Source organism: Micromys minutus, assembly GCF_963924665.1.
Source record: "Micromys minutus genome assembly, chromosome: 6".
In the NCBI taxonomy this organism is placed as follows: Eukaryota; Metazoa; Chordata; class Mammalia; order Rodentia; family Muridae; genus Micromys; species Micromys minutus.
In genome coordinates, this window is record NC_137975.1 from 11,618,838 (window position 1) to 11,645,941 (window position 27,104).

Consider the following 27,104-nt stretch of genomic DNA (forward strand, 5'->3'; position numbering starts at 1 on the left):
GACCCAGAGCCGGGAGGGGCTGGCTAGGTCTGTGTGGTGCTACAGCCACAGGCTTTTGGATACCTGCCTTTCACGCAGCGTGCCGCTTCTGGGATCAGCTCTGTGACTGATGTGTATGGCTGGGCCAGAGGCCAGCCTTGGGCATCATTCTTAAGATACATCCACCTTGTTCTTTTACTTTTATCAAATAGTTATTGTGTGTGTGTGTGTGTGTGTGTGTGTGTGTGCCTGCATGTACCATGCACATGTGAATGTAGGGGTGAAGGCTAGGGCCTTGAGATCTTCTGTAGGTATAATTACAGGTGGTTGTAGGTGTTGACCAGACTCGGGCCCTCTTCGAAGCATCATGTTCTTGTCAGTGCTAAGCCGTCTCTCCTTGCTGTTTGAGATTGGAGTAGAGTGGTTTCTATGGCCTGTTGAACCTGGAGATCCCGTCTCCACCCTTTCTGGGCCACCCACCTGAGAAGCATTCATCACGGTCTCATGTGGCCCAGGCTGGCCTAGAAACCACTGCGTAGCTGAGGATAACCTCGCCCACCCTCCTGCCTCTACCTCTCCAGTGCTAGTGTAACAGGTGTGTGCCACCGGGACTGAACCCAGGGTTTCCTGCCTACTAGGCAAGCACTCTACCAACTGAACCGTATCCCCGCACCCCTAACGGGCCGCCGGCAGTACTGTGGCTCCCGCGCGGCTCCCTCATAGGTGCTTCCACAGAAAGAGGGCTGCAGTGCCGGCCAAAATGCTTCATGGAACTTGCAGGAGCAATTGCTTTGTTTTCTCTCCGTGCTTGGGGTCCGGACTCATTGTGAGGCATGAGGACCGCTGTGGACGGCTCTATTCGTGGTTTTCCTCTGCCCCCTGGTGGCGTAGTTTGGAAAGGCACTGGTGAAGGCGGAACGAGGTGGGTGTCCTCGAAGGGCTGGGACAGGATTTCCGGGGCCCACGTTTCCACCTTCACCAGCCACTTAGCTATTTCGTTCTCACCAGGTTTTTCAGGTTCTCTACAATGCCTCCAGAGGAACAGACCAGCCTGGGGGCTGTGGGCACAGCAAGCTTTGCGCCTGTCTTCCCCAAAGGGTCTTGTGGGCCCAGAGCCCAGGAGGACCTCAGCAGGGGAAAGACAGGTGGGCAAGAAAGCGGAGAAGCCTTCCTTGGGAGTGTCTGCTTCTTGTACACTTTATTGCCTTTATTTGAGTGTATGTATGTGTATGTGTGAGCGTATAAGACTGTATGTGTATTGTGTGTGAATGTGTGTGTATGTGTGTGCATGTGTGTGTATGTATATGAATGCATGTGTATTGTCTGTGAATGTATATGTATGTATACGAATGCATGTGTATGTGTGTGCATGTGTGTGCTTTCATGTATGAGTGTATATGAATGCATGTGTATGTGTGTGTGTGTGTGTGCGCGCGCGTGTGTGCGATTCTCATGTACTGCCGTATTGTTTTCTATGTCTTTCGATGGATATGATATAGCCACAAATAGACACTACATATGGGCAATCTTGTACACGTGTATTGCGTGTGTAACGCTTGGCAAGGTGTAGAAAGAGTGACATCACGCTCTGTAAGTGGTCGGTAGCTCTTACTCCACTAAGAATAAGAACTATGCAATCCCGGTGGATGGTCAGAGCTAAGGAAGTTAGCAAACGCTGATAATCCATGCCCTGACGCCCAGCCATATCTACCATTCCAACCGTGCTCGGACTCTCAGGTCGTATCCCCCTCCCCCTTCCCCCTCCCCCCACCCCCCCACCCCCGCTCCGCTTCTTGAAACAGAGTCTCCAGGGTAGCTTGATCGTGAATCTCCTGGATAGCCGTGGGTAACCTCTGGATTTGTGGTCCTCTTGCCTCTGCCTCCTGAATGTTGGGATTTTGTATGGGAACACTTAGGCCAGCCCGAGTTAGGAAAGGGAGGCGGAGTCTCCAGTTCCGAGGCGCTACAGGAAGGAGTATGGTGAGTGTTCAGTCCTGGGGATGCGTGCCTTACACAGGACGCAGAACGGGGTTCGGCAGATTAAGGGCCCTATTAACGCCCCCAGTGGCGGAGTGTATGCAGCAACGGCAGGGGACAGCCCGAGTGCTTCGCTGATGGGGCTGTGCTGTGACAAGGGCCCTGGAGACCCTTCCCGCTTGGCAAGGAGCTGCGGAGAATTTGCTGGGCTCCCCGCTTTCCCTTTGCTGTTTAGTTCCACTTGTCGATCCTGGGCAAGGCTGGGATCTCACAGGCTGAAAGTCCTGTTTTCCTCAAAATTCTTTCGACGGACAAAACCCTCCTCTCTCCACCTCTGTTGAGCCTCCAGATGTGGCCGCTAACCTTGGGTATTTGGGGATGTGGCCCTAGAGAAGCAGCTGCGGTCACACGGAGAAAGCCTGTGGCAGCTGTGGAGAGCAGAAGGTCTTACATGCACCACTGCTCTGAGGAAGCAGAGTCTCTGTCTGAGCAACAGAGACTTTAAAAACAGGGAGGCTGTGTCTAATCAATAGAGACTTGAAAAAAAATGACTCTTGGAAAGAAGGAATCAGAAACGGACGGGTGTATACCAGGAAAGGTTGCCTGGTACAATGAGCGCGTCCCTGCCTGCATGCTTTGGGAGTGTAATCCAATGATGTTTAGCAAGGCAGAGGGAAGAAGGAAGAAGGGAAAGGCCCGCCAGAGGGGCGCTGGCCACGCCCTCGCCTACTGCTGGCCACGCCCTCGCCTACTGCTGGCCACGCTTTCGCCTACTGTTGGCCACGCCCTCGCCTACTGCTGGCCACGCCCTCGCCTACTGCTGGCCACGCTCTCGCCTACTGCTGGCCACGCCCTCGCCTACTGCTGGCCACGCCCTCGCCTACTGCTGGCCACGCCCTCACTTACTGCTGGCCACACGTGGCCACGCCCTTGCCATGCGCTCGCCCTTCCGGTTCCATTTCTGCGTATTGCCTACAGTTCAGGCAGCGAACACGCGGGCTGCTCCTTTTGCCATGCCTGCCTCTTGTTGCCACGCTTCTGGACTACGATGTGGAACTCTGAATCTGTGAGCTGAAATAAACTCTCTCTTTCTAAAGTTGCCTTTGGTCATGATGTTTCATCCCAGCAACAGAAAAGTAACTAATCCGGACACCCAACATGGCTCCAGATGTGAGCACAGGGCGCCCGGCTCTGTGGTTCATATCCTGTAAGACCCTGAGTGGTCCTTGTGCACTTCTCACTTAAGGAAATGTGCAAATGTTATTATTATTATTATTATTATTATTATTATTATTATTATTATTATTATTATTTTATTTTATTTTTACAGTGCCAGGGAAGGAATCCAGAGCCTCGTACATTCTCGGCAAGAGCCCTGCCACTGAGCCCTGCACATCACCACTAAGCCTTCTATGAGGCAGGGTTTCACGTAGGACAAGCTGGCCTAGAAATCACTGTGTACCCGAGGATGCTCACCCCCCCTCTTTGTATTGGCTATTCTCTGTATTTACATTTCAAATATTATTCCCCTTTCCCCTACTCCCATTCCCCCTCCCCCTCATTGCTTCTGTGAAGACGCTCCCTCTCCCAACCACCCTCTCCACCTCAGCGCATTGACATTCCCCTACACTGGGTAAATGAGCCTTCAATGGATCAAAGGCCTCTCCTCCCATTGATGCCAGACAATGCTATCTCTGCTGCATATGCAGCTGGAGCCATGAGTCTCTCCATGCAAACTTATTGGTTGGTATTTTAGTCCCTGGGACTTCTGGAGAGTTTGGTTGGTTGATAATGTTCTTCCCATGGGGTTGCAAACCTTTTTAGGTCCTTCAGTCCTTTCTCTAACTCTTTCATTGGGGTTCCCATGCTTAGTCTGGTTGTTAGCTGCAAGCATCCTCAACTGTATCAGTATGACTCTGGCAGAGCCTCTGAGGAGGCATCCATATCTGAATCCTGCCAGTAAGAACTTGGCATCGGCAATAGTGCTTGGGTTTGGTGGCTGCATACGGAATGGATCCCCATGTGAGGCAGTTTCTGGATGATCTTTTCTTCAATCTTTACTCCTCTATTTGTCTCTGTATTTGCTACAGTGAGTGGTTTTTTTCTCTCTTCTAAGAAGGACTGGGGCTTCCATATTCTGTCTTTCCTTCTTTTTGAGCTTCATAAAGTCTGTGAATTATTTCTTGGGTATTTAGAGCTTTTGGTGGCTAGTATCTGCTTATCAGTGAGTGCATACAATGTGTGTTCCTTTGTGACTGGGTTACCACACTCAGGATGATAGTCTCTAGTTCTATCCACATGCCTAGGAATTTCATGAAGTCATTGTCTCTAATAGCTGAGTAGTACTCCAGTGTGTAAATGTACCACACTTTCTGTGTCCGTTCCTCTGTTGAAGGACATCTGGGTTTTTTCCAGCTTCTGGCTATTATTAATAAGGCTGCTATGAACATGGTGGGGCATCTTTGGGGTATATGCCCAGCAGTGGTATAGCTGGGTCTTCAGGTTTTCTGAGGGACCACCAGACTGATTTGCATAGTGGTTGTACCAGCTTACAACTGTACCAACAATGGAGGAGTGTTCCTCTTTGTCCGCATCCTCACCAGCATCTGCTGTCACCGGAGTTTTGGATCTTGGCCATTCTGACTGGTGTGAGGTGGAATCTCAGGGTTGTTTAGATTTGCATTTCGCGGAGGATGGTCTTGAACTGCTGGCCCACTGTTGGGTGCTGGGATAGCAGGCGTGAGCGACAGCACATGGTTTTATGACCCTGGAGACTGAACCTAGAACGTCCACATGCTGGGCAAACAATGTACCAAGTGTGCCACATCCTCAGCCATGAGTGGATGGAACCGTTCATCCCCCTGCCTCCGCTTCTCAAATCCTGTGACTGTAGATGTGTCCCATCATGGCTGATCCTTTTTTATAATCTTATTTTTATTTTATTTTATGTGTGTGTGTGATAATAATCTGCTTGTGTAGCATGTCTGGTGCCCTTGGAGGCTGAAAGAGGGCATCAGATCTCCTGGAACTGGAGTTAAAGATGGTTGCGCGTCACCATGTGGGTGCCGAGAACAGAACCCTGGTCCTCTGCAGGGGCAGCAACTGCTCTTACCCATGGGGCCATCTCTCCAGGCCTATAATTTCTCTTTAAGTACATACTGCATTGTCTTTTAGGAATTTCATGGTGGTTGAGCACTGTTTTTACAGTCAGCATTAGTCACATGTAGCCCAGGTTAGCCCTGAATTTCTGATCCTCCTGGGTCTACTTCCTAAATTTTGAGATTCTTGGCACCTGCTACTGTGCCTGGAAGTTTTGCAATGTTTCTTTCAATCTGTCTGTCTGTCTGTCTGTCTGTCCATCTATTGTTGGGGGAGGGGCCTGTGTGTATGCTGGGCTTGCCTGTGGAGGTCAGAGACTAGCTTTCTGGAGTCAGTTCTCTTTCATGGTGGGTTCTTGGCGCTGATCTCAGCTCATCAGGCTGTGGAACAAACTAACAATTTTAATTTCATGGGTGAGTGTGCTGCCCATGTGTGTATTTGTGTGCCGTGTGTATGCTACACCTTAGGGGGCCAGAAAAGTGTGTCAGATTCCCTGACGCTGGATGGAAACGGAACCTGGGTTCTCTGTTACAGCGGCCGCTGGGATTAACTGCTGAGGGTCTCTCCGGCCAGCGGGAAGAGCATCTTTACCTCCGGAGTCCTCTTTCCAGCCTGAGCTTTAGATTCTTCCCCAAGAGAAACTCCAGGCTCGCTGCTCTCACCCCTGTAGCATCCTCTCCATCCCTCCTCCGGCCACGGCAGCCAGTCTCCCCTCTGTCTCTAGATTTCACTCTCTGGTCATTCCCTGTGAACGGAGCCCCCACGTTCCTCTAGGACCGGATCCTGTCACTCCGTGTTCTCAGGAGGCCGTCCTGAGGGATGCAGCTTTCTGGAGCTGACACCCACACTGGGATGCGCTTTTCTGTGATGAGGCTGTCTCTGGGTCACTCATGGCCCTGTCAGCACCCCATGCTCTGTGAGCCCAATAAACTCATCGGTTCACTAATCTGGACTTGGGAGGAATGGTCTCTTTGGTCTGACATGGGTCACGTCTCTCTGGGAAAAAGTTCAACAACAGAACAGCGAACAGTTCATTCACATTACCAAAGGTAGACTTTCTCAGATCCCCCCAGACCCTCAGATCCCCCCAGACCCCCCAGACCCTCAGACCCCCTCAGACTTCCAGGACCCCCTAGACCCCCAGACTCCCCCAGGTCCCCAGCGATCTGCCAACACTCATCTTCAGGGAGTGTGATTGTGGGTAAGGACGGGACCCCCATGGGCAGGAGGACATTGCAGTATGTTAGAGACCTTACTGCTGAGCGTGATGACCTGAGTTTTATTCCCAGGACCCATGTGTTAGAGGGAGAAAACTGACTCCTGCAAGCTGCGCTCTGGCCTACAAACACACCATACACACGTGTATGCAAGCGTGAGTTCAGATCCCCAGAGCTCATGTAAAAGCCCAATAAGGAGATGTAGGATGGAGGTCAAAACAGAACGATTTCAGGGCTCACCGGGCAGGGCTAAAATAAGGAACTCCAAGTTCAGAGAGAGATAGTGTCTCCAAAAGTGGGCACTGAGCGATAGAAGACCCCAGAAGTCCACCTCTGGTCTCCCTAGAGGCATACACCGTGAAATGCATTTGTACACACACACACACACACAGATACACACACACACAGACACACAAAGACACACAGACACACACAGAGACACACAGATACACACAGACACACAGATACACCCACAGACACACACAGACACACAGACACACAGATACACACAGACACACAGACACACTAAGACACACAGACACACACACAGACACACACACAGACACACACACACAGAGACACACACATACAGACACACACAGAGACACACACATACAGACACACACAGACACACAGACACACACACACACACACACACACACACACACACACCCAGCAGCAGCAGCAGAAGCAGGTGTACCTCGGAGAACGGCAATGTTCATGGTGGCCACCAGGTGGTGCTCTAATGCCACAAGAAGACTGCGTTCCTAGCAGTGCTCGAAGGTCACCTGGCGGCTGCATTTGCTCGTTTCACTGCGGCTTTATGTAAGGACCCAGATGTGCCGTGGGCCTGGGTCACGATAAACTCTGCTTCTCGCCCCCCTCTCTCTCTATCTTTCTTCCTTCTTTCTTGGAATAGGGATTGAAGTTGCGGTGGTGTGGGGGGAGCTCCCATGGAAGAGGCAAACACCCGCTACTGGACTACACCCCGCACTCGGTCCATTTTTGTAAGACTTTTTAAAAAGTAAGAACATTCCTATCTTACCACCTTTTTTTTTTTTTTTAAAAGATGGAGATTCCTCCATGTAGCCCAGGTTAGCCCCCAACTCAAGTTTCTCCTGCTTCAACATCCGAAATCCTAGAGTGTGATAGTTTAATACTCTGTCTTTGAGATTTATGTATTTTATGATTTTAAGTGTATGAATGTTGTGCCTGCATGTATGTCTGTGCCTTCCGTGTGCCTGGTGCCCAAGGATATCAGAAGACGGCATCAGATCTGTGGGGCCAGAGTTAAGCTGCTCTGTGCGTGCTGGAGATCGCACCCCAGTCCTCTGGAAGAACAGTCTGCGCTCTTAAACACTGAACCATCTCAGGCCTGGTTTAATAGTTAAAAACCACGTCCTTTCATTTTGCAGTAATTGACAGAAGGCAAGATACATGAGAAAAAAATCACCAAACAAACAAACAAGCAAATCCAATCAAATAATAACCAAAAAATTTAAGAATGCACTTTCCCTTTTTTTTCAAAGGTGGGGTCTCATGTAGCCCAGTCTTACCTATAACTCACTCTGTAGCCAAAAATAATCCTAAATTCCCATCATCCTCTGCTCTCTGTCTCCCTCCATAGTGTCGGACTTACAGTCATGAAGCACCATACTCAGTATACATGGGGCTAGCCATGTAATCCAGGGCTTTGTGCACGCCCCCCTGAGCCACATCCTCGGCCCTTGACTATTATTATTATTATTATTATTATTATTACATCAGAGTCTGCATCATGTGGAGTCAGTCTTCATTTGAGGGATTCCCATACTAGTGCAGAGCGACAAGAAAGCCAGAATTAGTGCGTGTGTCTGTGTGTGTGTGTGTGTGTGTGAGAGAGAGAGAGAGAGAGAGAGAGAGAGGGAGGGAGGGAGGGAGGGAGGGAGGGAGGGAGGGAGGGAGGGGGAGGGAGGGAGGGAGGGAGGGAGGGAGGGGGAGGGAGGGAGGGGGAGGGAGGGAGGGAGGGAGGGAGGGAGAGAGAGAGAGAGAGAGAGAGAGAGAGAGAGAGAGAGAGAGAGAGAGAGAGAGAGAGAGAGAGAGAGAGAGAAGGCGGGTATGGTCCTCAGTACTGTGGAGGGCATCTCTGACTAGGGCTAAAGTTACACGCTCTTCGCCCCGTCCCCCTCCCCCCCCCCCCCCCCGCGCTCTCCCTGTGGCTGCTGCTGATTGGCTGAGCGATGATCCGCCCTCCCTGGGGACGGCCTTAGCCCTTGAGGAGGCTGGAGGCACTGATACCCTCTTGTGACTCCTCTTCTTTTATCCAAGCAGGAGAGTGAGTTCTCTCACTAATCCCCTTCTAGGTTCCAAAGGCCACAGGTGGCTTCTCCCAGGGTGGGTGTGCTTGTGGGTGTCATGAGAATTTAGGACGAATTAGCTTTTGCCTTGCAGAGGAGGTTCAGTGCTGCAAAGAGGTGGCTTCGTCTTTGTGTGCACTGGACCCCCACCTGGAGACTACGGGAGGAGTCTGAGGACCGCTTAGCATAAGTAGCCCCAGGCCTGAGGCCCTCCGTTCTGGGGAAAGCAGGGTAGAAAGGAAGACTGAGAACTCAGCCTCCTAAACTGTGCATTTAGGAGGCTCTGGGGCCAGGTGGGGAAAGAGTCAAGACAAGGTCCGGGAGAGCCCAGAAATGGTCTGGGGCCTGTAGATGGGCAAGAGAGCAGAAGACAGGGTGGGAGGAGCCCGACAGGGGCCGTTCCACCCTCTCCTTTCCTCCTGTTCAGGCTGAGACCACGCCCCAGGAACTGTGTGTGTATGTGAGTGTGTGTGAATGCGTGTAGGGGTGTTAGTGTGTGTGCATGTGTATGGGCATGTGTGTGTGTGAGAGAGTCCAGTATTAGTGTGAATGTGTGCATAGTCTAGAGGTCCAACCTGAGTGTCCTTCCTCAATTTCTTTCTACCGTATTATTTATTTATTTATTCATTCATTCATTCACTCACTTATTCATTCATTCATTCATTCATTTACTTATTTATTTTAGCACTCTTAAGCACTGAGTCATCTCTCACCCTATCTCCACCTTATGTTTTGCGACAGGGTATCTCACACTTACCTGCCTCCCCAGTTAGTGGAGGAGGCTGGTCAGGAAAGCTCTGACTGTCTACCCATTTCCACTGGCCCAGCACTGTGATTACAAGGCAGTGCCACCAAGCCTGGCTTCTGCTTGGGCATGGGGGATGGAACTCAAGTTCTTGTGCTTGCAGACTTAAGCACTTTACCAACTTGGCTATCTCCCGGCCTTCTGGGGCTTTGTTTTATAAAGTGGAGAATTTTGAACCTCGACCAAGTAGAATTGAAATTGCAAAGGACTTCTTGTCTGGCCCTCAGCGGCACCTCCCTAGCTGTGCCCCAGGCACCCCTCACGTGGAAACAACCCCAACATCAGCATACTTGCACATGCCGCAGGCTAAAGAACATTCCATTGCAACTGGCCCCTAGCTCTTGGGCCTTCTGTCTGTGAAAAGGAGAATTCCTTGTCCAGTTTGAGCCTGATCCAAGCGAACTTTTCTCCAAGTGGCTGAGGGAGGCATCGGCAAAGTCTCCAGTTTTTTTTTCCCTCTCCCCTGTGCATTTTGAAATCACTTCAGACCTACAGGAAAGTTACAGAAATAGTGCAATGCATTCCCAGGATGCTGTTTGCCTAGATTCTTTGCATGTTAACATCTTACATCACCGCAGCCCAACCATCAGACCCAGGAAATTGACACCGATGACCGCGTCTGAGCCTCAGGCTGTGGCTCGGCCTGGCCTGCTCTTTCCGCTTTCTGCTGGAATGGAACCTTGGTCCTGCGTATGGTTAAAGACCGTTACTGTTAGTGCTGTTGCTTTTGGTCATTTTCAGTTTTAGTCAGTTTTGAGAGAGGAGCTTGTGTAATGCAGGCTGCCCTCACTATGTCTCTCGGTAATCAAGGATGGCCTTGAACTTCTGAGCACTTGTCCCCTCTTCCAAGGTGCTGGGATTACATGTGTGCACCACCATGTATCCCGTGCTGGGACGGAGCCTAGAGTTCTGGACATGGTATGTTGTTACTACCACCACCATCATCGTCATCATCGTCATCATCATCTTCATCACCATATTAGTCATCATATTCGATACATGGTCTTACTGTGCAGCCCTAACTGGCCAGGAACTTGTTATATAGACCCAGCTGGCCTTGAACTCATGATCTGCATGCCTCTGTCACCAGAGTTGTGAGATCAAAGGCCTGTATGTATCATCAGGCTGGGCCATATTATTATTTTTAAAGTGAACGGGCCAGTTATTTTACAGAACATATGCTCTGTTGGATATATCCTCTAGATTAATGTATGCCTGGCTGGAGAGACAGCTCAGTACTTAAGAGCATGTGCTGTTCTTGAAGAAGACCCGTGTTTGGTTCCCAGCATCCACGTGGTGGCTAACAAACTTCAGCTCCAGGGGATTCAAAGCCCTCTTCTGGCCTCCTTGGGTACCAGACACATACGCGGTACATATACATGTCTACATGCAGGCAAAACACTGCATATAAAATATAAATAAGTAAATCTTTTAAAAATGCAATGCATCTGGGCAGTGGTGGCGCATGCCTTTAATTCCAGCACCCAGGACGCAGAGGCAGGAAGATCTCCAAGTTTAAGACCAGCCTGAGTTCCAGGACAGCTAGGACCACACAGAAAAAGCCTATCTTGAAAAATAAACTAAAGCAGAAGAAGAGGATGAGAAGAAGACAAGGAGGAGGATGGAGGATGGAAGGAAGGAAGGAGAAAGGAAGGAATCATGGAAGGAAGGAAGAAAGGAGAAAGGAAGGAGGAAGGAAGGAGGAGGAAGAAAGGAAGGAGGAAGGAAGAAATGAGAAAGGAAGGAAGGAAGAAAGAAGGAAAGAAGGAAGGAGGAAGCTAGGAAGGAGGAAGGAAGGAAAGAAGAAAGGAGGAAGAAAGGAAGGAAGGAGGAAGGAAGAAAGAAAGGAAGAAGGAAGGAAGAAAGAAGGAAAGAAGGAAGGAGGAAGGGAGGAAGAGAATTCAATTTAGAAGAAGGAAGAGAACTCAATTCATTTTGGCAGAAAGTCTATGAAAGGGTCATTTTGTGCTATTCTGGGACACAGAATGTCTGATCTCTCCACATAAAGATGCTGTGTCCCCCTTTGTAGTTAGTAGGTATATATGGTGAGAAAATGTGAAACTAAGTTTCTTATACTTTTCCACAGATGTCCACTGTTGGTCCCTTTTTGACATTTTGGCTGTGAGCTTAGCCTCGAATGTTCAGCCTGATGATTCTTTTAAATTTTTATTTATTTATTTACACCACAGTGTGTCTGTAAAAGTCAGAGCACAGCTTGTGGGAATCAGTTCTCTCCTTTGACTATGTTGTTCTGGGATCGAACGCAGGTTGCCAGATTTAGCAGCAAGCTCCTTTACCCACTGAGTCATATTGTCAGTCCCACTGATGATTCTTGCTTGAAACAATTATTCCCAAGGTGTTTAGTGACTGTTGGGAACTTAGCCTTCCTTCCACACTTACTATGTGAACTTTTTGGGAACCAGTCTGGCCTTCTCCCCAACATATTCACTTATTAACTAGTTGGTATCTGTGCAAAATCATAGATATTTATTTTAAATTGTGTTATAAAAACACTGCAAATAAAACATTATGCACAGAAATTAGCCAGGCCCAAAGACTGTACAACGCAATGAAGGTCCACACAGTCCGACAAGCATCCGGTGGGGGCCGTGACGCTTGGCGGTGGGTTTCATGCTTTTACTGATACAGTTTTATGCACTTATCCACCACAAAAAATGAAAATCTATTTTCATTTTAAGATTTGTTTTTATCTTATAGGCGTGTGTGTATGTGAGTGCCCTCAGAGGCTAGATGAGGGTATCAGGTCTCCTGGAAATGGGGCCGTGTAAGTACTGCGAACCCAACCCAGGTTCTCTGCAAAATCAGCCAGTGTGCTTCCGCCCTGAGCCATCTCTCCAGCCACAGTGCATGCATCTTGAGTTTTCACGGACTAGAATGAGCTGTGTCGCTAGAGAACTTGGCTCTTTTTGTGAGAACGGTTATTTAGAGACTGAAGTCCGAGCCCTGGGAGCTGGAGAGATGGCTCAGTGGGTAAAGGACCTGAGGTCGGTCCCCAGTGCTCATGTAAAAGCCTGACAAAGCCTGACCAAAGGGGACATGTGGGCAACCCCAGGGCTGTGAGGCCGGGGCCAAAACAGGAGGAGCCCGGGTTCACAGTTGTCCAGAAAAGCTGAAGACCCTGTCCCAAAACTTAGGTGATAGAGGAGGACACCAGGGGTCACCTCTGGTCTCCACAGAGTTCTACACAATGAAGTGCACCTGGACACACACACACACAGAGATTCACAGACACACACACGCATACACACACAGACTCACACAGACACAGACACACACACACACAGACTCACATACACAGACACACAGAGATTCACAGACACAGACACACACACACACTGACACACACACACACACAGACTTACACAGACACAGAAACACAGACATACACACACACACAGACACATACACACAGACACACACACACACACAAACACACAGACATACACACACAAACACATACACACAGATACACACACAAACACAGACACACACACACACACACACACACACACACACCACAGAGGCTTAACTAAGCTTTGGGTTTGAAGAGGCTTTTCGAGGTTTGCAGGGGTCTAGGGAAGTGGAGCTGGCCTGTGTGTGACAGGCGCATTGTGTGGCAGCAGCCGTCTCTGTGTGGCCCCGATGCTGCGGGGTTTGGGCTGCCTCCTTTCACGCAGGACGTTCCTGTCTCTTCCTAAGATGCGTGAGTCTTTCCATGGGGAGGTTGGTGGGGAGGTTAGAGCCCCATGGTGGGAACATGCATGGTTTATTTTATTATTTAAAAATGTCCGTGTGGTTTGTGTCGCAAGACGGAGGTGCGTGGAGCACATACGCACGTGTGTCTGTGCATGTGGTGACCAGGGACCAACATTGGCTATTTTCTTCTACTTCCCTTTGATTTTTGAAACTAGGTCTCTCACAGAGCCTGAAACTCACCAGTTGGTTAGCATGGCTGACCAGTGAGCTCTAGGGAATCCTCCTGTCTCCACCTCCTGCTCCCCAGAATCAAGGTACAGCTCCATCTGCACTTTCGCCTGGGTGCTGGGACTCGAACTCAGGTCCTCATGTTTCCACAGTAAGTACCCGACTGTGCACTCTCCCCAGTGCACATTTCTTATCTTTCTTAAAGCGTGAGGGTTAGACAGTTTGTTTTCTTAACCTTTTTTCATCTTTTAGAAAATATTTTAGCTCTTGAGAAAACATTAGCTTTACAAGTGCCCAGCTGCGATATCTGATATGACCACTAGAGGGAGATGTTGTCCCCACAAATTGGCCTTGGCATCCTGGTCCTTCCTCTGCGGATTTTATCTGCACAAAGCAACAGACACCTGCGCTGCCCACCTCACCAGGCTGTCTCTGGCCCCTCCCTGCCCCAGTGAGTGACATCACGGAGACTGGCTAAATGCTGTCACAGCCATAGTGAAAGATGTCACACGGGACACTCCAGGCAGACCTGGGGAGCACTGCAGGATGAAAAAAAAAGAGAGCCTCAAGTCCTGGATCCTCCTGGTACTTCTCTTCTCTCATTTTCTCCCGGGAACACTTCAGGTTAAGTCACGAGAATGTGATTTGTAAACAGAAACTTCTTGCTTTTAAAGGGCACCGGGTGGGTCATCTTACAGTTTAAAAGCCACAAATAGAATTGATTTTTACTCTGCCAGTGCCTCTGTGTGGGCCGGCGGTTTACTTTCTTCTCCACAGCTGGGGAGTGAATTTGGTGCCTCATGCAAGTTAGGCACTCTACTCCTGAGCTATGTCCCCAGAACCCCTCTCCCCACCCCTTTTTTGTGCTATTGAGACATGTATAGCTCGAGCTGGTCTTGAACTTTTGATGTAGCTGAGGGTGGTCTTGAGTTCCTGGTTCTCCTACCTCCACCTCTGGAGCACAGGGCTTACACACCACCACCACCACCATCGTTCACTCACATGGTTCTGATGACAGAGCCCAAGGCCCCACATGGGCTGCTCCCTCTATCAACTGGACTAGTTTTCACGAGACAAGGCTTCTCTAAATTGCCTAGCTGGGCTTTAAACTTGCTCCGCCTCCCAGGCTAGACTTAGATTTGTGGTTCTCCTCTCCAGAGTAGCGCAGAGTACAGCTCAGAGCCTCCAGGCCTAGCTGGGTGAGAGGAATGGTTTTCTACAGAAAATGTCTAATAACCCCTTCTTTGTCCCAGTGTTCCCGCACCCTATAAAGTCAGTGCTGATATCACAAACGTTTGCCAGCACTGGAAAGATGGCTTGCTAGTAAGAATGCACACCGCTCTTGTAGAAGACCCGGGTTCAGCTCACAACTGCCTGTAACTCCAGAACCACACGATGCACCGACGCCCTCTTCTGGCCTTCATTGGTACTGCAGGCACACGATGCACATAAACTCACACAGGAACACATGTGCATACACACAACAAACACACAAATCTTTAAAAAATTAGAAAAAAAGGATTGTGTGTATGTGTGTATGTGTATGCACGAGTGTTCATGTGCTTGTGTGTGCACACATGGGTGTGTGTGGGAACTAGAGGTTGACATTCCTTCATGCGACGGACTCGTGCTGAGCTGAGAGCCTGCAGGTTTGAGGTGGGTTAGCGAGCCGGCTTGTTTCCTGGATCTCTGTCTGTCAAAAGCCAGGATTCCAAGTGGGTCACTACACCCACCTGGCTTTGCACATGTTTATGTGTATGTACACTTTCTGTATTTGTGTGTGTGTGTGTGATGTGTGCGAGCATGTGTGAGGGTATGAGTTTGTTATGGTGTGTGCACGGCAGTCAGAAGGCAGCTTGCAGGTCTGAGGATCAAACTCGGCTTGTCAGGCCTGGGAGCAGGTGCCATAGCTTTTTATACACGGTTGTGACCCAAACTCTATTCGCCACGCTTGTGCAGCAATCGCTTTACCAACTGAGCCATCTTCCCCGAGGGCTGGTACTCTTGCTGTTGTTGTTAACATGCTATGTCGGACGCACCATCCCCCGAGTCCTAACCACGGTTCTCATCTTATTATCCTCTACCCACCATCTTCAACCTGGGTCGGTTCCCACCAAAGCATCAGCAGATCAGTCACCTCTGTGAGGGCAGTGCTGGCTTGGCCCACGTGCTACAGTTTGCAGGGTGCCCGGGAGGAGGCAGCGTTAGCTTCTGGCACAGCCTCTCCCTGTGTAGAAACCTGCACGCTCGAAGTGCTCGGTGGCTCACTGAGGCCTGCTGTTTCCACGAATGCTGTGTGCGGGCTGCAGGGCTTGGGCTGACCTTGGCCAGCCAGAGCTGGGTCTGCATGATGCACCCCTCCCCCTCCCCCTCTACCTCCCCCTCCCCCTCTACCCTCCCCCTCCCCCCTCCCCTCCCTCTCACCCCTCCCCCTCCCCCTCTACCCTCCCCCTCCCCCTTCCCCTTACCCCTCCCCCTCTACCCTCCCCCTCCCCTCCCTCTCACCCCTCCCCCTCCCCCTCTACCCTCCCCCTCACCCCTCCCCTTACCCCTCCCCCTCTACCCTTCCCCTCCCCCCTCCCCTTACCCCTCCCCCTCTACCCTCCCCCTCACCCCTCCCCCTCTACCCTCCCCCTCCCCCCCTTATCCCTCCCCCTCCCCCTCACCGATCTCTAGTAAGACCCATCTGTGATTAGGCCCATACCTGGGTCCCTGAAGTCTGGGAAGGGTGATGTCTCTCAGAGCCTGTGCTTCTCATCTGTGTGATGACATCACAGTTGAATATTGTCATACTCCGTGTCTGCCGGAAAATTTTTGACTGCGGCATCTGAGAGTGAGAATGAGAGAGGCCATGGCAGGTTCTTCTGAACTCAGGAACATCTGGGCAGCTGGAAGTGGGCACGTGCCGCAGCCCAGAGCCAGGGCGAGGGGCGTGGTCACCAAGGTCTGCACAGCTGGCATGTGGGCCTGGATTCTGAGGCCAGATGATGGCAAGATTCCTGGTGCATGAACCGTCCTCCAGGTTGAGCACGTTGTGGCTATGGGCTCATCTGGTAAAGTTTTGGGCTGTTGTTATTGTTGTTTTCCTTAGGCAGAGTCTTTACATAGCGCTGGCTGTCCCGGAGCTCACGACGTGACCAAACTGGCCTTGAACTCTGTCTCCCAAGTTCAGCCCACATTTAGTTCGATTCTTGTGTATACGCCTCAGCTTAGATTCCCAGCACCCACATGAAAGACTGAGTGTGGTTGCACATGTACCTGTAAGTGTAGTGTTATGGGAGGCAGAGGCAGGAGGATTGCTGGAGCTTTCAGGCTTCTAGTCTAGCTGAGAAGAAAGAGACGAATTTTGTTCAGTGAGACCCCATCTTTAGGGGATAGGAAGGCAGTGAGAGAGGAGACAGATTTCCTCCTGTAACCTCCACCAGGCCTCTCTATGCCTCTATGCCTATGCACTTAAACACACACACACCACACACACACATATAACACATACCACACATACACTCGACAGACACACAAAACCCACACACACATGCCTCAGCTGGAGTGACAACTACTCAGGGTTAAAAACAGGAGGATATCTTGAGATCAGCTTTGGCGACCCAGTGAAATCTCCTTTCAGAAATAAAGTTTAAGGTCTGTGCAGAAAGCTGCAAGAAGCAGCCAGGTTCTGGGGGCCTGAGGACTCTGCACCATGCCTGTGGCTGTGGACCGGGCCCAGTGCTGACGGGAGTGAGTGTGTCCCCTCCGATGATCTGTGGATATCCACAGAGGTGGCGGGATCAGGGCTGGGACTCTGGTTGGGGTTCGAGATGAGAGCAGCAGATGGCCAATCCCGGGTGCCCCCCGGCACTGTGCCCCCACCCCGAGGACAGGAAGTGGGCAGAGGAACATCCTCAGCTAAACAGTTTAGTTGGATGGACCTGAGGCTCAGCGCTGGCCTTGCCTGTGGTGTGGACCGTATGGTGGGAGACAAGCAAGTGGTTATGGCGTGTGTGTGTGTGTGTGTGTGTGTGTGTGTGTGTGTGTGTGTGTGTGCTAAGACAAAGCAAGTCTGGGCTGGAGCATGAAGCTTAAGGGGGAGGGAAGCAGGGAAAGGCACTCAGGAGGACCAGGGAGGCCACAGTGGTAAGCTTCCCTCTGATGCTCAAGTTTAAAGTTCTTTCTGAGGTAGATAAAGATGGATAGAGAGGAGGCAGAGTTCTGGGTTCCTGGCTGGTTCTCTGCCTCTGTTTCCTGTGACCCTGGGTAGCAGTGATGTGTGACTCAAGTCTTCCCAGGTATAAAATGGGACCGAAGACACCCACGTGTGAGCAGGACTGGGGACTGAGGGGGAGGAGGAGCCGCCTACCCACAGGTGCCAGGCTGCCCCTGGCGGGGATGCCCCTCACCTACTTGGTCCCAGTAAGGGCAGGGAGAGGAACCCAGGGTCTGCTCTTAAGCCTGAAGAGCGGGCTCTCCCGTTCCCCAGGTTGGTCCCCAGGCAGCCTGGCTCAAAGCCTCACTTTCTCAGGAAGGCCAAGTTACCGAAACAGATAAATCAATCTGTCAAGATCAGCCTTGGAGAAAGACTCTCTCAGCTAGCTCAGCCAAGAAGCTCAAAGGGGAATTGTTCCCGGAGGAAACAACAGATAGCTCTTCCCAGCTCGGCGCCTGCGGCCTTGCTGCCCAACCCCCTCCTTCCCTGGCTGTAGCGCACCTGTGCGCTGGGGATGGGCCAGGGACAGCACCGCCTCTCCTTCTGGCTCCCAGGGCAGTGGGAGAAGGGCACAGGGCCACTGTTTGGATCCGGTTCCAGTTTTGCCTGGAGACCTTCTCTGGCCCCCGTGTGTTTGGTGGCCCTTGGCACTCGGAGGGTCACACGGCTGGAGGTGGGGCTGGCAAGCAATCGCCCATCTGGACAAACTCTCTATTTGAGCTGGAGGCTTGGGGGAAAATGGGGACCAGAGAGGCTGAAGACAAGCCAAGACACCAGGGAGGAAGGAGCTCCCTAAAGAAAAATGTCGAGGATGGCTTGTTGCTGAGGGCAAAGAGAACTCCAATCTGGAGTCAGAGCCGGCTCTGTGCCACTTGGCATCTGGTGACATTGGGGCAAGTCATTTGCCTCTGATAATCCCTTTCTTCACCTGGAGGCTTAGTGTTTGATGGGACCTCCTGCTGAGGACAGAAGGTCTTGACTTGAGGACCGGGTGCTGGGAGCACAGAGACTGTGGAACAAGCAACATTGTTTCCTTGTCATGGAGTGGGAAGATGCTGTATGCAATCACTGGGTATCCATTTTCTCAATCTACAGGGCGGGTATCATGGTCCTCACTTCCCACATAGGGAAACTGAGGCTCTCAGTTTGCTCCCTGGGTCTAAAGCTGTGTTAGAGAAGTTCTTTTGGGCTCCAAAGGTAGTGAGTGTGTGTATATGTGTGTTCCCATGCATGTGCACATGCATGTATAATATAGTCACATGTATGTAGAGGTGCATGTGTCCTTGTATGTACTGGAGGTAGAGGAGAACACCAGGCTCCTTTGCTAACACACTCTGTCTCATTCCCTTAAGATAGGGTCTCTTGCTGAATTAGGAGCTAGGTTGGCAGCCAGCAAACCCCAAAGATCTTCCAGTGTCTGCATCTCTGGGGTACTTGGGTAACAGATACACATGGTCATGGTGGGCTTTTTACATTGGTTGAGGTAAGGAAGCCTGCCCACTGAGCTATCTCCTGAGCCTGCTATTCCTGGGTCTGCAAACATGAAAGGGCAGGTCCAGAGTCAGAGGAGACAGGTGGGTAGGACCTGAGCCCAGACCCCAGCACAGGTCTCTCTTGCTCCTCTGCCGAATGGCTGATCAAGCTGGAAGGAAAGGGACTGTGGGCAGAAGCAGGAGGGAAGGAAGAGAGGTGGAAAGAGTGAACATCAGACCTGATAGGTACAGAGAAGGAGCTCAGGGCCCACTGGGGACTGTGAGGTGTGGGACTGAATATCCAGCAGGTCCCCATGTTCCCACTGGCTCCAGGAAAAGGGCTCTTGAGGAAAGAAAGACATTTAGTGAAAACTGGCAAAGTGCCCTGGAGAGGCAGAGTGGGAGATTCACTGTGAACTGAGTCAGAGAGTGAGTCAGAGGGTCCAAGGGTCCTCACAGACCTGAAGGAGAGGCAGCCAGGGACATGACTCAATCATCTGGAAACACACACGCACACACACATAAACACAGACTCCATTGCACACATGCACACATGTGCACATTCAAACACACACTCATACATGTTCACATACACACATGCACATGTGTGCACACACACATGTGAACACATGTATGCAAACACCCACATGTGCCCACACATTTGCATGAATGCACAGAACTCCATCTGCTGAGAGGGGACACATGACACATGAAAGATGATAGCACAGTGTCACAAGCCTGGGAGTGTCAGGATAACATCATCGGGGTGAGGGGGCCTTGGGGTGCGGCACATGCTCCTAACTTCCTGGGGGGAAAATTTGACACTGTCAGGTACACGAAAGAACTGTCAAAGGCGCACGAAACCAGTCGTGTAGATTGTGAAACTTAAGCCTCGCTTGTGTTTGTTTGGTGACAACATTGAAATCCACAGATGTTCCCTCAAGATGAAATGGAAGAGCTGCCAGGGATCTCTTCATTGTGACCTCTGTCACCTCCTGGGTATCACCAGCCTCTGTCTCCTGCTCCTGATTCCCTTTTCCCACAGGCACAGCCAGGTCTCCAGCAGAAGTTAATGGAGGGGTGGGCCTGTGCTGGGGTTTTACATGGTGGGAGACACAGGACAAGGGTCAGAGAGGAGGTGATATGAAGTTAAAGGGACAGGGCTGTGGAAGACCAAAGGCCAAGGGCTCTGGGCTACCAGATGTCCCCAGGAGGCTGGCAGCCAGGCAGGAAAGGCAGGGACAGCGTCATTGGAGGGGTGCACACCAGCATCAGGATCTTTCGGAGAAACTGAGGCTCAGCGTACAGCAGCAGCTCACTAGCATGGCTGTTCATGTCTGAAGTCATACCTTAGTGCTGGAGAAGTGGGCCTGGTGTCACGGCTGTGCGTTCTCAAGCAGATTCTTCAGTAGAGGCATGACCTCTTGATGTAGCCAGAGTTTAGGGGAAGGCCAGAGGTTGACTCCACCTAGAGAGCTCAGCTTGTACCAAGGGTGTCCTTGGACTTCAGGTCTTCCTGTCTCCACTTCCCAGCTGTTGGGATTGCAGGAGTGCATCCCCATGCCTGGTTTCTCTGGCAGTGAGGATCAGACTCAGACGGCATGCATGCCAGGCCAGTACTCCACCAACCGAGCCGTGTTCACAGCCCCTTAGTTTGCCTTTTTCCTTATGCCTATATGGGCTTTTCTGACCCCCACAATTAAAACAGCCCCAGCAGCGTCAACCCAGAAAGTGACTTTTATTCAAGAACAAGAATTGAATGAATCTAAAACTGAACAAGAAGAGACAGTAAAATGAACGGAACTATAACCTTCTGATGGCTCTGCGTTTGAAAACATTTGATGTTCTGGCAGAGGACACAGGTTTGGTTCCCAGAATCCACATCAAATGACTCACAGCTACCTGTTGATCCAGGGTATCTTGTACACACACGTGTGCACACATACACACACAAGTAAATATGCTTTAAAAAGATTTAATTATTTATTATGTATACAGTATCCTGCCTGCGTGTGTGCCAGCACACAAGAGGAGGGCACCGTATTCTCATTACAGACGGTTGTGAGCCACCATGTCGTTGTTGGGAATTAAACTCAGGACCTCTGAAAGAGCAGCAGTGCTCCTAAGTGCTGAGCCCAATAAAGACAAATCCTAAGAAGGTACAATAGAAAGACAGTCATACTGTCAGACAACTTTGGAGAAATCAAATATGTGTAAGGAACACACAAACCAGTGACAGCTATAACCAGGTCTTTAGCGACTTCCTTCTTCGCTGTGACTATTCGTTGAACAGATGCAACTTGAAGGAGCGAGGGTTCATTTTGGCCCCGATTTCACAGGATTCAGTGTGTGGTGATTGGCTCTGTGCCGTTGGACAGAACGGTAGGGTGGCCTGCAACATGAGTAGAGAACACTTTTCACTTCTTGGAGGACAGAGAGCAGAGGAAAGAGGGCATAAGAAGGCCTTAGGGAGATGCAGCCCTCTAACTGCCCTCACCACCTCCCAGCCCTCTAACTGCCCCTCACCACCTCCCAGCCCTCTAACTGCCCCTCACCACCTCCCAGCCCTCTAACTGCCCCCTCCCCCCTCCCAGCCCTCTAACTGCCCCTCACCACCTCCCAGCCCTCTAACTGCCCCTCACCACCTCCCAGCCCTCTAACTGCCCCCTCCCCCCTCCCAGCCCTCTAACTGCCCCTCACCACCTCCCAGCCCTCTAACTGCCCCTCACCACCTCCCAGCCCTCTAACTGCCCCCTCCCCCCTCCCAGCCCTCTAACTGCCCCTCACCACCTCCCAGCCCTCTAACTGCCCCTCACCACCTCCCAGCCCTCTAACTGCCCCCTCCCCCCTCCCAGCCCTCTAACTGCCCCTCACCCCCTCCCAGCCCTCTAACTGCCCCTCACACCTTCCAGCCCTCTAACTGCCCCTCACCCCCTCCCAGCCCTCTAACTGCCCCTCACACCTCCCAGCCCTCTAACTGCCCCTCACCCCCTCCCAGCCCTCACTGCCCCTCAACCCCCTCCCAGCCCTCTAACTGCCCCTCACCCCCTCCCAGTCCTCTAACTGCCCCTCACCACCTCCCAGTCCTCTAACTGCCCCTCACCCCCTCCCAGCCCTCTAACTGCCCCTCACCACCTCCCAGTCCATACCATGTAAAGACACATCAAGAGCCTGAGCTCTCATGGTCTAAGTGTGATCTCTGGAAATATCCCACAGACAGAGTATCGTAGGGCTGTGTTGGAGCTCCAGAGACCTTTTCTTTCTTTCTTTCTTTCTTTCTTTCTTTCTTTCTTTCTTTCTTTCTTTCTTTCTTTCTCTCTCTCTCTCTCTCTCTCTCTCTCTCTCTCTCTCTCTCTCTCTTTCTTTCTTTTTTTAGCCAGCAGTGCACACCTGCAAGCCTAGCACCAGGGAGGCAGAGGCAGGGGAATCTCTTGGACTCTCTGCTCAAACAATCTAGCAGAACTGGTGAGATCAAGGTTCAGTGAGAAACATTGTCTCAAGGAAACAAGACAGATTCAGAGGCAGGACATCTAACATGCTCCTCTGGTGTCTGTGTGCAGATATGGGCAGTGGACCTACATATACGTGTGTGGATGTAACACACACACACACACACACACACACAAAAGAGGAGGAAGGGGGAGGGGAGAGGAGAGACAGATAGACAGTTACAGAAAGACAGACAGAGACAGGGAGAGGGGATCAAATCCAGAGAAGAACATGTCAAAGGCAGCAGGGTCTGTAATAAAACTCATAAGCATATTAGTTCATAGAAACAAAGTTTACTGTCGAAGGAAACACTAATCCGTGTAAGGAATTAGTCAGCTAGAACTAAAAGACTGAATAGCAATAACATGGAAAATGTTAAATCATTGATTGACATTGGAAAACTTGTTTTACTGATGCAGGAGACCAATTTACATGTCTATAACTAATTTATATCTCTGTCTAATCTGTATCTATTTCAGATCTATCTCCATATATCTAATCTATCTCTAATCTATATATCTATATTTAATTTGTATCGCTATCATCTATATTTATATATCTATATCTTGATTCCAGCTTGAACTTGAACCTCTGACCCTCCTGTTGACTTCGTGTGTAGGTGTGTAAGTATGTCCGTGTGACCCTGGTCTTCCTCAGGAGGCAGTGTTGCTCAGTGAGAATCTCCGAGGCCTCAGGAAGCTGTGCCTGTGTCTCTTCCTTCCCTGCCTGCTGTCAGAGCCATAGGTCGCTCCACGCTGTCTTCCTCTTTGCTGGAGGAATGATGCATTTCCATTCTGCCCGAGCTTCAGACCACGAAGGCAGCACAGAAAACCCCGTTAGCTTCCAGGGGCTGGGCCTGCCCACTGCGCTCCTTCAGAAAGGTCAGGGGTAATGAATTCCTCTTCTCGGGACCCAAGGGACAGCTGAAGGCCATCCGCTTAGGCCCCCCTTGGCGTTTCCCGATCTGAATAAATCAAGAGGGAGCTTGTCTGAAATTTATCTTTGTGGTGTTTACACAGACAGAACCTTAAGAAGCTGGTCGATATGGTAAACAAGGATAATTAAAATGTTTCAGGGGAGAAGGCTGAACATTCCAAAGGGGATGAGAAGGGACACTGAGAGCACATCAGCCAGACCCGTCCCTAGGCTTGTTTTTATTTAATCTGTGTGCAGTGTGTGCACAGTGTGTGTGCAGTGTGTGTGTGTGTAGTGTGTGCAGTGTGTGTGTGTAGTGTGTGCAGTGTGTGTACAGTATGTGCAGTGTGTGCAGTGTGTGTGCAGTGTGTGTACACAGTGTGTGCAGTGTGTGTAGTGTGTGTGCAGTGTGTGCACAGTGTGTGCAGTGTGTGCAGTGTGTGCATGCACAGTGTGTGTGCACAGTGTGTGTGCAGTGTGTGTGTATGTGTGTGTGTGTGTGTGTGTGTGTGTGTGTGTGTGTGTATCTGTCTGTTTGTGTGCATGAGTACATGCACCGCAATGCCTGTATGAAAGTCAGAGGACAGCTCTGGGTGCTGTTTCTCATGAGGCAGGGTCTCTTACTGGCCCTTCCGTGTGTCAGGCTAATGCGCTCTGGGAATCCCATAGGAGCACTGAGAGTACAGACACGCACTCTGAAGTGTGGCTCTACATGGATGCTGGCCCAGCACAAAACCTATGAAATCTCTTAGGCCCCATTCCCCTGTGGGAGACTCTATTTCCCCATCTGAAAAATAGGGAGTGGGGCTCCCTCTGAGGATCACAGAGAACCTCTGGGGACAGATAGGACAGGGCAAGGCTCTGCTCCCCACTTACCGTAGAGGGGGTCTGATGTTGCCAAAGGACTCACCACGATCTGTGTTCCCCTCTCACCTCCCCAACCTAAAGAGCGACCATACCCAGCAGCTGGGAGGCAGAGACGTCACCAACCTCCCATTCCGCTCAGGGCCTGTTCTTCCTGGGCCTTGTGACCGGTTCTCTGTTTCTGTCACGTCAAAGTATTCTTGACTCATGTGGTCAGGGGCTCTCATGGGGAAAATATCAAGATCTTTTTCTGTTTGTTGTTAGCCCAGGCTACCCTCCACCTCTCTACACATCTGAGGATGACCTTGAACTCCTGATCTTCCTACCTCTACCTTCCAAGTGCTGGGATTATACTTGTGCTGAGGACCGACCCGAAGATCTTCTGCATGTTAGGGGAGTACTCTACTCACAGAACTACAGCCCAACCCTGCTGGGGCTCTGTTGGCTTTGGAGCCACAATCCTTACCTCTAATCTTGCTGTCTGTCAAGAACAATGACTCCAGCTCTTTGGCATCTCTGCTAGGGACATGGCTGAATCTCCCTTGTGGACAGTTAATGTTTCTGGTGCCTTGTTTGCTCAACAGAGTGGTTGTGTCACTGGCAGATGCTGCAACTGTTCGCATGCTATTTGCAGACACTTTCCCCTTGATGGGAGGTGGTTGATGTTAGGAGACTTTGGGGAAGGGGTCATCACGGTGGGAAGATGCTGAGACATAGTGAGTTAGAATCTGTGCCAATCTTGGCGAACCCTTGACCTTCAGGCAGAAATGCCTTAGCTCTCAGTCTGGACCTGGGGCAGAGCACACTGAAATCTTTCTCCAATGTCCTTTAGTCCCAAGGATGCAAGTGTGGTCTCCAGAGTCCCTGTGCCAGCGAGATGAGCACAGACCAGCTGTTCTCTACTGGTGACCTCCCCGTGGAAGAGAGAAATAATGAAGCCAATGGCTCGTGCAGGCTTTGTGGGAAAAGGCGCCCGTCATCTTAATGGTACCTTGGAGCCCTTGGGCTGACCGCGTGGCCATTTCTGATGCTCATCCCGCCCACGATCCCTCCATGGGAGCTATTCCTGGCCTGTCCTATGGTACAAAAGTGCAGTTCATCTTTTCAAGGAGACGAAGGGAGGTTGAAAGTCACAGCCATCGGAACAAACCTTGGCTTTGGAGCAGAGTCAAGTGCTTGTTATGCAAGTATCTGCCGCCTCCCTCAGAAGAGGCAGCGCTCCGTTCAAGCAGAGTTGGGGGATTTGGAGATGAGGACAGAAGGGAGAGCGATGGATTCAGCACACACTGTCTCTGGGGGCCTCTGGCCTGCAGGCCGCCCTTGTGTGCTGGGCAGCTGTCTCCAGCATTACCGGGATAACCCAGGCGTCAGAGGACAACTTTGCCTCACACTGCCCTGAGGAGAAAGACTTAGTCTGTGGAGTGCTTGTCACGAGGCCATGGAAGAGGCTGGGAATGGTAGCATGTACTCGTTTAATCTCAGTTCTGATGATGCAGGAGTGACTTGCTGGCTGGCCAGCCTGGCTGGAGCAGACATTTCACACGGCAGCACAAGCCTGAGGACCTGAGTCTGACCCACAGAATTCACATTAAAAGTCGAAAGCACTGTCTTACATACATGTCTGTAATCTAAACGCTCCCAAGGTGGGAAGGAAGGTGGAGGCATGCAAATCAGCTTGAAGGGCAAGGATGGGCTAGCCTGGAGTATACATCATGGCAGAAACAACTAGGGAGGAAGGAGGAAGGAGAGACCTGACTCCCAAAAGTTGTCCTAACATGTGCTTTGATACACACACCCACATACCATACTCACACACTCATATACACTCTCAAATACTCACATACATCACAGACCACACTCTCGTACACACATTCACACACTTATACTTACTCACACATATACAGTAACACATATACTCTCACACACAAACTCACATACACTCACACACATATACTCACACACATTCACACACACCACAGTCACACACATTCACACACTCAAACACACACACACACTCAAATACATAGTTACACAGTCACATACACTCACACACATACACACTCACACTCATATACATACTCATAACTCAAACACACTCTTACACACTTGTACACACATACTCTCACACACACACTTACACACACTCACACACACACATAAAACCTTAAAAATTAAAAGTAGACAAGGTGTGGAGTGATTGAGAAAAGCATGAAGTTGAACATTGACCTCTAAACACACATTTCTACACATGTACCTGGATACACACACACACACACACACACACACACACACACACACACACACACGGCGGGGAGGAGTTATCCAGGGCTGATTCACTGAGACAACAGGGCCTCATGAAGCTTGCTTTTTCTAGTAAAGTTTAGAAAGCTAAGTTGGGCAACAAGCAGAATCAACAGCCTCCACTCTCGAGAGTGGTGAGTCTGTGAAGAAAAGTTGTAGGATCCTCACAACAGCTCTCTGAGTCGTGAGCCTTGGGGTCCTCTGGTGGGAGAAGAACATGGAAAGTAAGTGCTGGAGCCCCGGGACCTCTTCCACACACTGAAAAAAAGGGTCACAGAGTGTCCAACCTTCGACTTGCTGCCGTCAGAAGTCCTTGGGACCAGGAGAATTTCAGTGAAGCATGTTTGGCATGGGAGACTGGAAGTTGGGGGCTTCATTCATTTCCCATAGACAAATAGGAGGGGTCTGTAGATGTGGCTAAGTGGGCAGAGCGCTTGCCTGGCATGGGAGAAGGCCTGGGATCCATCCTCAGTATGACATAAACAGGCAGCGAAAGACCTTGTCATC